Here is a 13336-nt window from a genome sequence, read left to right as displayed (position 1 = left end):
AGAGATATTAGAAATTATAAGTTTGTTTTTTTTTTGTCGGAAGAAAAGCCCAAAAAAGCTCGGAAAAGCCATGTAGCCCTGTTAGGGCCGGGCCGGCCTTTAAAATATAGGCGCGGAATTTTTACGGGCCGGGCCGGGCCGTGCTCAAATATGTACGGGTTTTGCGGGTTTCGGGCCGGGCCGGGCCGGGCTAGCCCGATTGACATGCCTAGTCTAGGGTGAAAGTCAAGTATGAAGTAGTTATGGAAATTGCCTCTCCTTCGCTGCGTTTTAGATTCAGCCCATGCCGAAACCCTAAATGTTCTCGATGAAATCGAATCTCTTGTCTCCGATCAACTTCAAGTGGTAATTATCGATACCTTTGTTCATTTCTCAATTCCTTAATTTTACTGGTTAGGGTTCTTCGATTTCCTTTTTAGTGATTTTAAAGTTTGTCAAAACTTGTTCATTTCTCATCGGAATAGGGTTAATTATTGAAATATGAAGCTTCTGTTTGTAGTTTGTTGTTATATTAATGTCGATGTGGGGTTTTAAAATCAGTCTTGAGATTCGAAGATGTTATGTAAAATTGAGTCTTTCGGTATTAAACTTTATGTTCAAGGTTTGTTTAGTCTTCTAATGTTTGGGTTTTTGTTTTGTAGGATTTGATGGTGAATCAGAAAACTGTTTTGGGCTTTTGGCTATGATAGATGATGTGGTGTTTCCTGTTAGCTTTGTTCTAACTATAATGAAAGAGCTTGGAAAGGAAGTGATTGAACGTTGTGATCCTCTGATTATTACTCAAGCATCCACAATAAGTAAATCTCGGATCCTTTTTATTTTCTGGTTATTTTTTTAGCTCAGACTATGAATTAGTTGTTAGGCTTCTTAGTTAAGCTGTAGTAATTAGCATATGGTTAATCTGGAATGTGTATCGAGAGGAAGATTCATGTTTGTATTGTAGAGAGATGAACAATTTTAAGGAAAATAGATATTTGCTTCTGTCGGATGAAACACTTGAAGATTATTCTTTTGTCTCTTCTTCTCATTATGTTGGAGTTGGACTATTGATCATTTTTGCAGATGAGATGAGGGAGACGAAGATGGGACTGGAGCAGTGATGAAGCGGAAGCTTCTAGAGATAGAACTAGATCCGTTGATTCTGAGAATACTCGGAAACTAGAGTTTGAGAGTCCTCCTCTCAGGGCTTTCGCAAAAGCTCTTAGGGTTGTGAAAACTTTTCACAGTGGTTTATCAAAACCTCTTTAAATCTTTCGATTAATAAATTCAATAACAACTGCATACAATAGGAGGCCTAAGAAGGATATTTATAATAAAAAGATAAAACCCTAAAATCCATAGAATATTCTAGAAACACTAAAAGATAAAGATTAAAATAATTAATATAATTAAAATATAAATAAATAGAAATTATTCTAATTTTACGCTGCATCAGGTCTCGCCGGCCAAGAAAAGATTCGTCCTCGAATCTTGTATCTGCGCTGCATCAGCTCTCGCCGGCCAAGAAAAATTCGTCCTCGAATCTTCAACAAACTTTTCAGCATATGAGATCTTCGAAGATTCAGCTTTATCCCCATCTTTTGTTTTTGTTCGATTTTTGCACAAACTGGATCTGACCCAATATTTGCACGAAATCTGTTTTTTCCAAAAATCTTCACTAAACGGATCATACCCAAAATTGGACCAATCACTTTCTGCACGATTTTCGCACTGATCTTATCACACCTGATTTTTGCACAGATATGATTATGCACGAATTTTGCACATATCTGGTCATTCTCGAATCCTGCACAGTTTTTAGCTTGCACGAATTTTGCACGAATTTCTTTAAAAGTATCTTCTCCAAATATGAAATCTACATGATCGAAAACCTTAACATCATCTTCATAGATGTCTTAGATAGGGTCACCGTAGATCTCTCTGTAATCATCTTCAAACAAACTTTCTTCTGCAAAAGGATAAAAATTACCACTCAACATGATCACCAGAATCGTTCTTCGATTGAGAAATCAAAGAGACGCAGCTTTGATACCAAATGATGAAGCGGAAGCTTCTAGGGATAGAACTAGATCCGTTGATTCTGAGAGTACCCGGAAACTAGGGTTTGAGAGTCCTCCTCTCAGGGCTTTCGCAAAAGCTCTTAGGGTTGTGAATACTCTTCACAGTGGTTTATCAAAACCTCTTTAAGGGCCTGACTGGTTTAAACGCAGCGGTTGCGGTTGCGGTTGCGGTTGCGGGAGTTTGCGGAAGCGGGCGGTTGCGGCTTCAAGCGTTATCAAGCGTTTTGAACGACTGGTTTAGCGTTTGAAAATGGATGCGTTTGCGGGAGTTTTATGACTGGTAAACCAGCGGGTGCGGTAGCAGTTAAATAAAAAATGACCAAAATAAATAAAAAATATTACAAAAAAAAGAAATAAAAACACCAATATATTATTATGATAATATTAGAAAAATTGAACATGCTTAATAATTAAAACCATAAATAAAGTACTAAATAATTATTCAAAAATAAAGAAATTTTGTAACAAGATAGTACTTTATGCATCTGGTTTAACATCAAAAATTGCATCAAGTAATGAGACAAACTGTAAATAACGTTGAATTCAATCAAAAAGCAAGTGAGTTTCTATTCGAGAAAACAAATCGAAACATATATTCAATCAAAAAGCAAAGCAATACGTAATGAAAAGAAAAAAAACGATGCCATGAAAAATATTCAAAAAGTTACACATGAGGTGATGAATGAAGAAAAGGATATATGATACTTACGTTTGGTTATTGATTTTCATCAGTTTGGGTGGGAGACATTGAGAGAATAGGGTTTCAGAATATTATTAGGGTTTCTGATGAGAACATGATACAAAGATGAAAGATATATATATGATTAATATCCCTATATATTATAATAATTATAAGTAAACGTTTGATTTTTTTTATTTAAAAAAAAAAAATCCAACCGCTACCGCCCGCAACCGCAAACGCTTGCGGGAAAGAGCTTTTGAAATTCAGCGATTTTGAGCGGTTCGAAGCGGTACGGAGCGGTTTCTGTGATTGGTACCAACCGCTAACAACCGCAACCGTCCGCTAGCAACCGCTAGGAGGGTACTAGTGGGAGAACCAATCAAGCCCTAAGTCTTTCGATTAATAAATTCAATAACAACTGCATACAATAGGAGGCCTAAAAAAACTATTTATAATAAAAGCATAAAACCCTAAAATCCATAGAATATTCTAGAAACACTAAAAGATAAAGATTAAAATAATTAATATAATTAAAATATAAATAAATAGAAATTATCCTAATTCTACGATGCATCAAGCAGAAAAGGGGGAGGTGAAAGTAGTCACAAGCTTGTGTAAGAGATAAAGATTTATTCAGCAATGGTTTCTATGTTTCTGAATCTTAAAGTTTGGTATTGGTTGGAAATTTTGGATATGTCAAATAGATTTTGAGTCAAGATTTTTTCATTGATATCTTCAACTTCTGCGATTCAAAATCATGTGTTGATGTTCACTCTATAGCTTCAATATCTATACTATTAATTGGGAATCATTCTAACTTAAATAACCTTATAAAGTGTAAGATATTACAAAGATTGCCATTAGTTTTTAGTGTTTTTAAATAACTTCATTAAGGGTACAATAGGAATCACAAAATTAATATATTTAAATTAAAAATTGTTTAATTCTTTTAAATAATTATTAATTTCCAAAAAATTAAACTAGCTTTTTCTCTCCTATTAATTATAAACGAAAATTTGAAATTAATTTTTAAAAATTGTTAACCAATGAAAATTGAAAAACTAAGATTTGATATCCCACTAAGATTTTATCTAAACCAATTGTAATATACTAATCTATATTAAAAATAAAAAGAAAAATAATATCATTTTAATTCAAAATTAAAAACACTATCGTTTAAAAGATTTATCAATGGAGGACTTTAATATTGAATTTAAAATTCCATAAGAAAATTAAATACAAATATTTTAAGATTCAATTTTGTTATAATATTTTCACAAATTTTGAAATATAAAACACAATTTTTTTTCACAATTTCTAAAATAAGATATTAGATATTAACAACTATTTATATTTACTATGAAATAAACTCAAATAATAATAAATTTAAAGTAATTATCATTATAGCCTTCCACTACAAAAAAAACGCTTGAACACGTCACTTATTCAACATCACTTATGTAAATGACGTAAAATTGAAAAATGGATGGATATTAATAACAGTTACTTAGAGTTAATTAACTTCACGTCAGCCCATGAGACGTTAGTTTTATAACTAACGCAAGATTTTTTAAGTCACTAAAAACTGACGTAAACCATATACATAATTGACGCCACATGCCGTGTTTTTTTGTAGTGTTCGTTTAGAGCAAGTTTGATAAATATCTAAACAATAGATTGTATATATTAATTTCTAAATTATTTTGCGATTTATTTTTTGTTTTTCAACCGGATCTTCCTTAAATAAATCTCTAATATATTGCACACAGTTTTCAAATAATGTAAACTAATTATATATTTTGAATTCAAAACAAATTATGCAGCAATAGCATATCCCTTTTAGAGATGTATTTCAAATTTTTATTTTTAGTCCAAAAATCAAATTAATTATGATTAAACAATAAAAAGAAGAATATGCAATATTTAGCTAAGGAAAGAAAGATTAATAAATTTGATAAAATATATTCGTAACTTTAGCAACATATATATTAATCTGCAAAACTCACAGTATGTATTGTATGATATTTAAAAGTAAGCAAACAAGAATTTGGAACATGATTTTAATGGAATAAAATGAGAATAGAAATTACGAGACGGGATAGCAGGAGAACATAAATTAAAAAATCAAACTAAATACACAGCTGGTATGAGTTCAGGTTATGAGCACTATATAAAATAAATTTGTTTACATACTGTACGTAAGTTTTCAGTTACACATATTCTATTTAGGCCGGATACTGGACCGTCATATTTTTATTTCACGTATACGATACGGGTTATGGGACTAAGAATTTATGACATATACATGACGGGATAAGTTTCCCGTTCCAAAATAGCTACGCCTAGCTAATATACATGAAATATAACCAAACTCAAACCGAATCTATATCCTATTTAACACATAATCAAACTATTAGAAATGTTTTGATTAGTTTAGAAAATAAAAAAAGTAACATCATTTAACTTTTGCAACTAAATTATATCTTAGTTTTATCTTAAATATAATTTCGCACGTACGTGTAGGTCAGGATCTTAAAATATAACTATGCACTAACGCAACTGAATTTCGTTCATTACTCTAATTTTATAATATTTATACTATTATAAAATTCACTAACACAACAAAATATTTTATATTTTTAAAATCTATATAACAATTTATATAAAAATATTTCTGCACGTAGGTGTGAATCCAGATCTAATACACTAAAATATATATCATAGAAACAACGAAATAATCTATATTGAATTAAAATTTGTTAGAATTTTTTTTAAAATATGAAACCCCGCACGTGCGGGTCAAGATCTAGTATAATAGTAGGTTATATGGACGTCTTATAATGGATTTTCGATAATCAAACATAAATAAAATCACAGCAAACGTAACCAAATGAAAAATCATAAAAACGATATGAAAAAAACGAATGAGAAGACAAAAAAAAAAAGGTGTGTATTTCGGGTCGAAAGAATTGAAGGCTTTGTTAAGAATTTCTGATCGTTGGGATTTGAAATTGATGTTTGTATATTTTGAGAGGGAGTGGGTGATCGTAGTATAAAGTTTAAAGAGATAGAACAAAAATAAAGAATCAAGAATTTGGACATAGCTAATGAGCTACGGCGTCTCCAACAAGGGAAGACCACAATGCACTTCCCACAATGCATTTACAATTTTTTATCTTTCGTATCTATATAATTTTAGTAGTTAATAACAAACATTTAACACTGAAAGACATGTTAAATATTTTTTAGTATGCTTTAAATTATGCTTGTGTACCATAAATATCTTTAAAAGTAAAAATCTAAGGTTCTTGAATTTAATAGTCCCTGAAAAATATTTACATATATTACAATATAAAAGCAAATCTAATATTTTTAGGAAGTTAAAAATATACTAAAAACATACAACAAAACCAATCCAATACAAAAATGACTATACGGTATATTTCTTTTGTAAAAGTAAGATATAAAAAGAGATTTATTAATGTATGCATATATAATATAATAAATTAAAAACTGTTAAAATACGAACAGAGGTAAAATACCAAATCCATGAAACCTTTTAAATTTCTATCATTTATACTTTATATTCAAACAAAATTAATATACAAAAACTATCCCGCAAAGTAAACTACTTGATGCCACACAACTTAAAAAAATAAAAATATTCTAAAAATATTCATACAGCGTAGTGCGGATTTCGACCTCTGATACGCTCTCTAAATCAGAGGGTTTGGGACTCTGATGTCTCTATTTCTTGAGTACACGAAGAAGAATTAGTAACAAATATTATAATTTATCTTTTTATCAAAAAGGAAAAGAAAGAAAAATAATGTGATTTCTTACATTTGCAAATAACGTCTGATAAAATATACTTAATTTTTTATATCTTCGGCTTATTTTTAACTTCATATATGTTTATTTTTTAAATTCAAGTTTAGATAATCTTTTGTTTGTGTTACCAAAAAAGCAAGACAACTTTTATTTTGTAAACCAAAAATATAAATTTCATTGTGGACATGGTACCATAGTCTCAGTTTAAGCAAGTCATTAGTAACAAAAATAATTTATAAAAAATATCCCGCGGCATAGTGCGGGTTTCGTCCTAGTTCTATTAATATCATAAGATTTACGTTACATAAGAAAGATAGGTTTATTTGGCACCATACAAACTCAGGGAGAAACACTGTAAAGTCAGGCTATACGATTGTCCGAGGGATGACTGAAACGATTAAATGGGGTCCAAATTGTAAAATATTACAAGCACAAGCTTGGAAAGTCAAAGCTCCTCCAAAAATTAAACATTTCTTATGAAAATTGCTTCGGGATTCTTAGCAGTTACTTCAAAATTAGCACATCGAGGGATTCGTTGTGATATTACCTGTAAAAGGTGTGAGATTGCAGAGAAAACAATAAATCTGGGAATTATCCGAAATACCTATGGTATCAGGTAGTTTTCCTCTAAGTTTGGATTTTCAAATCTAGATTATCTTTATTGGAGGCTACCACCTCCTATATATGTGGGTGGGGAGAAAACTTACTGTTATGTTTAGATTTTGTGGTTTATTTGGAAAGATAAAAATAGAAAGGTTTTCAAAGGAATACAATCTGAACCCACATATATTTTGAATCACGCTTTGAGTGAAAATTTAATGTGGGAAGAATCTTAGCTGGAACCGATGGAAAATAACACTATAACAGGAATTTTGGAAATCCCAATTCAATCTATAAGATGTCGGATTGATGGCTCTTGGAAATTTTTGGATCCAACTATGGGTATAGGATAGTGGTGTTTTCAAAGAATTGATCAAACATTGCTGCTTGGTACAAAGTGCCTTCGGAGATGTCCCTCCCCACTTCATTCGAAATGGAAGCTTGAATATGGGCTATGAAGAACATCCTTACAAGAAGGATTGATTGTCAGGCGTTTGAAATTGATTGTTCAGAGTTAGTCTCGATGGTACAGTCACCTGAAAATAGCCCGCTTTTTCCAATCTGCGAGATGAGTTAGATTTGATCTGTATCTCTTTTCTCTTATTCTCGCTTTCTGTCCAATCTGCGAGATGAGTTAGATTTGATCTTTATCTTTTTTCTCTTATTCTCGTTTTCTGTTATTTCTCGTTTATGTAATGTTAAGGAGGACTACTTAGCCCGTATTTCTAGATTCTTATTTTCTGATGTCACTTTTGTAAACTTTTCTCCTTCTAATTGGACAACCAATCATGGAGTTATTTTCTAATGAATGTGTGGTTGATATATAAAAAAAAAGAGTTACGTTACATAGTCAAGAATTTACGTTATTAGTTCCAACCTAAAACATGCAATTTAGTGTAGGATTTTAATAAACACGTAAATAGTTTGATCATGGTCTCACACCTGTTTTGATCAATCCAAGGTAATATACAAGGATGTAAAAAAAAATAGTCTAACGTGAATCAAAAATAAGACCATCTTATATATTTGTCAAAGATTAAGTTTACTCAAACAAAATCATTAGAAGCAAACAAAAAATAAAAAAATCTCTATGACAAAATAACAAAATAATTATTTATTTGATAGATTTATTGATATTATCTTTAAAGAAAACATTTTTCATTTATATATTTAAAACTAATATATGATAAATAAATTTATAATCTTTAGGGTTTGATTGGTTCTCCCGCTACCACCCGCAAACGCAGCGTTTGCGGGCGGTTACGGTTTCTAGCGTTTAAAACCAATCATAAAAAACTTTTTAAACCGCTTCGAACCGCTCTAGACCGCTCCGAACCGCCGAATTCAAAAGCTCCTTCCCGCAAACGTTTGCGGTTGCGGGCGGTAGGGGTTGGCAAAAGTTTTTTTTATTTTTTTTAATTCAAATCCTATATATGATAAAAAAACACATAAACAACAAATAAATTAAATTTTTTTTATCAAACCGTATATATATTAACGTTAATTCTCAAAACCCTAATTTTTTTCTATTTACCAAAATTATAGCGTCAATCTAAACTCAAGAATGAAAAAATACGAACTAAGTATTGTAATAAAATTATTAATCCAAAGGATCTAAGAATTCAAGATATCTATTTTTTTTAGTTTGTCATATTATTTGTTTTGTAATTTGTTATATTACTTGATGCTGTTTTTTTATGAACCCAATGCATGAAGTAATAAGCACTTAACTATGAAATATATTATTTTGAATAATCATGTAGTAATTTTATATATATTATTATTATTATTAATTATATATAAATTGTTTTACATTTTATAATAATAATATAAATATTTGGTGTTTTTATACTTTATTATATAATTATTAATTATATTTCTATTGGTTATTTCGATTTTCACCGTTGTCGCACCCGCTTGTTACCAGTCATAAAACTCCCGCAAACGCACCAATTTTCAACCGCTTAATCAATCATTCAAAATGCGTCATAATGCTTGAAACCCACACCGTCCGCTTCTGCAAACTCCCGCAGACGCACCCGCACCCGTTGCGTTTAAACCAGTCAGGTCCTTAGTTTTAGTTTAAAGTAATTTGTAACTTTTAATGATGAAAAAAAAGAAATTATATGGAAAAATGTGTATTTGGATGTAAGTGAAAAGACACATTAAAAACAGAGATGCCACGTGTTAAATTTTTAGAGCTTATGTTTAAGAGAAACTTTATTCTATTATATAAGCGAAATGATATATCATGGTTTTTACGGTTGTAGCCATGATATAGGTATTGTTTTTAGAATCTTTTTGTTATTTCTACATTTTTTCTAGTATTTTTCATGTCTTTACACAATCAAGATGCATTTGGATAATTTTATAGCAAAAGCGAGGAATAGAGATTGAAAAAACAAAATTGGAGTCAGACCATGTCATTAGTGTCGATCGGTGTTGGTCGATACTGTTCGCGGCCCAAGAGAAATCTCGAGAATTATCAGTTTTGAAGATTCCAGAATTGCCTAGAAGATTTTCCTATATGCAATATTAGTCTCTGCACATTTTTTGAGAACATATTATTAAATTTTAGGGTCATTGTTTCAGACTTAATCTTTATTTTTGGAGAGAGAGATTATGTATGAGCTTGGAGAGAAGAATCAGACTACTTCAGAGATAATTCATAACTTCCTTACTATATCTCTTAACTCTTTTCTGCAATTTATTCAGATTATAATTTGTGTTTTTTTTTTTTTTATTATGTCTGAGTAATTCACCTGTTAGATTTAAGGGGTTTTCATGTATTGATAGATAGCTTAGTTGAACTATTGGTAGGGTAATTGTATAGTTCTTCACCTAGATTTTTTTTTTAATCACTAGTTCTAGATTGATCACCTAAAATCTAGCTCATAAGTTAATAATTTAGACACTAGAGTGCACTTATTCCATGAAATAATCTTAGGTGAGTGAAAGTAGCTATTATGAGATGAGAGTTGGTTTAGGTACTTTTGTGAACAATCAAACCTGGATTTTAATGCTTGTTTAATTTTAGGAATTTACAGACGAGAGTTAGAATTCTTGATTATTATATATAGTTAATCAATACAGACGAGAGTTGATTAATTTTAATTGCATGTTTTGAGTTCGAGAACGGTGCTTAATAAACCCTTACTTGTTGTTCGATTTGTAATTCTGATTTACTGAAAGGATTCACCCTAAGTCTAGCTTCTTCCATCAGTTGATTTACAACCAATTTACTTTATTTGCAATCTTTAATTTTTATACTTATTTTCTTAGCTTAATTCGATAACCATAAATATATTGCATGAACAAAAGAGCTTTGTGGAATTCGATCCTAAAATGTTTAAAACGATTTATTATTTGAGAGAGTGTTATTTAGTCAATTTAAACCGTATCAATAAGATTGATGGGATAATAAGAAGTTTAGATATCTCAAATGGTAATGACATGTACCATGTGCTACAAAGAAAAATTATCTAATGTGTTGTCATATTGTTGTTAAATCAAATCAAATTATTTTCTTACTTAAAAAAATGGTCAAACTATCAAAAAAGAAAACATTGAACATTTTGACATATTACTAATAAATTAAATCATTTTATTATGGTCACCCTAAGTCTAGCTTCTTCCATCAATTGATTTACAACCAACTGGGAGAGTTACCGGCGCCTTGCGCGGTAAGATGATTTTTCGAAAAAAAAGCAAATTATAAAGATTAAAAATAGTTTACTGATTTTAAAATACAATCGAGTTATTACAAATGGTCAAACATAATGTGTCTATTATAAATGATTTATCCATCAATTATAACTCATAAGAACACCAAACTAATCAAACATTTTTGTAGACTTCTCCATGACCCATTCAATCATCCGACTCTGAATATCTTGCATTCTTTGTAGCCCAAGTAAAACCCATCGAGAGTGTACTATGTATGGAAAACTTGCTAGGTTATATCCGAAACAAATCCGAACATTCAATTAATATATCATGATAAACTCTGAATATTACCATCCCTTGATCTCTTCAAGATCATAAAACTCCAGGCCAAGATAAAAACTACAACATCCACCTCCATTCATGAGACATGGTTTCCCTGAAAAATATAAAATTCGATAAGATCATATAATATATTAGCTTCCTTAAGGTTTTTATTTTTTAATATGATAAAGAAATATTAATCAATACCTTTATACTCATCAACCCGTCAAAATCTCAAAACACAAAACACAGGATCACGATGGTATGAACGATCGTATTCTATGTTAACCCACACTCTCATAAAATAATCGGCCAAATCTCCCACTGCGTAATATCTCAATGTCAACCCTTTTAATTTACAAACCAAAATAAAAAATGACATATATACGAAAATACTGGCATGCAAAATAAAAAACAAACTTACCTATAATTCTTTAATATGAAATAAAGCACGGTTGCATCCATTATCCCTATCGAATTGTCCACAAACGTAAGGGATTCTTTTAAGACCGCCAATACGGACGAAAAATCCCACCGTATATAAGTTTTAGGGATTTAATTTGTTAACTAACCCATAGTTACATTAAAACCACAAAAAAAATAAAAGGAAGAAAACAAAAACGTACCGATAGGAATATCGGTCAAGATCCTCTATCATTTTATACGTCTAAATCTTTCAAGCTCATATCAAATAAAGACCTATTGATTAAATAAAGAAACTTCTTTATTGATATGAAAACATAATAAAAAAAAATTACTATTACAAAACAATGAAATATTCAAAACCCTAACAGAAGCAAAAGTATAATAATGTTAAAAACCATAATGCAATAATCAATATGTCATTGTGAGAGACAATTTTTTGATCTCGTCTTTGCTTGTCAAGAACTAAATATCTTCATCTCTACCAACATAAACACTTCGCATTGCCTCTATTTAAGGTGTCAAAGTCGTTGATATCTTCATCTCTAGCTTTCAGAAACTTCTAGCATTCATATGTCCAAGTTGTTGATGCTACAATACCGGATCATCCTTCTCAGCTCTAAAACATGTTTTAGGTTTTTGCCACATGTAATAATTGTTCCAACTACGAAATCTCAAGAGAGTATGGTGGTTCTTCTCATATGTAGCCCATCATTTCATTTTATTGAAGCTCATTGTTAATCCTTCATCACACCACTGACTTACACTGATTAGGTTGGCTGTTAACCCTTCAACAATATACACATTGGTGAGATCAGATTTTTCAGCTTCAGTTAAGTCTCTTTTACCCTTAATATTCCCTTTTGCTCCACCACCAAACGTAATTTTGCTCTCTTTTACTTGAGTGTAACTGTTGAGATTAGCTTTATTCTCTATCATGTCTAGAAGCTCCACTATCAAAGTACCAAGGCTTAGAAATACTTGTTTCAGCTGAGGTATATGCAACATGGCAGTACATATCGGATTTTGCAACGTAGGCTTTAGACTCTATTCTCTGATGTGGATAAAACATTCCCAATTTCATTAGATTCTTTAGTTTAGCTGCATATATGTAACATTATTTTGTTTTTATGTGAACATGATGACCGTAATAGTAACATTCATACCCAGTCATTGATCTATGACAATGGTTCTGATTCTAATGCAGACGTCTTGCTGAAAAAACTTTAGTGTACTTTCGAGATACGGACTGCTAATGACCTGCATGTACATCCTTACATGGAACAAAGTTGGTCTTCCCACTTATCTCACCTCCACGGTAGCCAAATCTGAAATTACATTTTCCAACTCTCCCAGATGCTAAGATGCTATCCAAATCCTTTCCCCACTATTCACCACATGTATCTTTTTTCGAGTATCACTTAACTCTTGTGTGACAGCTCTGTTTTTTCCTCCTCCAAACCACACTTCCAAGACTCGACTGAATTATTTTGCCATCATACTTATCTCATCCTTTAGCTCTTGAATCTCATGTTTTTCATTGGATGCAGTAAGCGTTATTCCTCTCAGAGCATTACTCTGTCCAGCAATAATCTCATTCTCATATGCTTGCATCATTCCTACTACTTCTTCGAACTCAATAGTATCCGTATTCGAAGAGGTTCCCATAGCCGTCTTCTTGCTCTCAAACCTTCAAGGTAAACATCTTAGAAGTTTTTTTACCATTTTTTTTTTATCTTTGTACTTCTTACCA

The 13336-nt window shown here is 31.1% G+C and overlaps 1 long non-coding RNA gene across 2 annotated transcripts; it reads left to right on the top strand.

Moving 5' to 3' along the window:
• Positions 1-120: 120 nt before the first annotated feature.
• Positions 121-1288, top strand: LOC110225092. 2 transcript variants are annotated; one of them, XR_002329497.1, is made up of 3 exons: positions 121-345; positions 642-797; positions 1063-1288. It is a non-coding gene; the product is annotated as an uncharacterized LOC110225092 (long non-coding RNA). The 2 variants fall into 2 exon arrangements; XR_002329496.1 differs by lacking the exon at positions 1063-1288 and having other exon boundaries at positions 642-1010.
• Positions 1289-13336: the final 12048 nt, after the last annotated feature.

The sequence above is a fragment of the Arabidopsis lyrata genome, assembly GCF_000004255.2.
Source record: "Arabidopsis lyrata subsp. lyrata unplaced genomic scaffold ARALYscaffold_1, whole genome shotgun sequence".
NCBI lineage: Eukaryota > Viridiplantae > Streptophyta > Magnoliopsida > Brassicales > Brassicaceae > Arabidopsis > Arabidopsis lyrata.
This window is presented reverse-complemented; position numbering and strand designations above follow the sequence as displayed.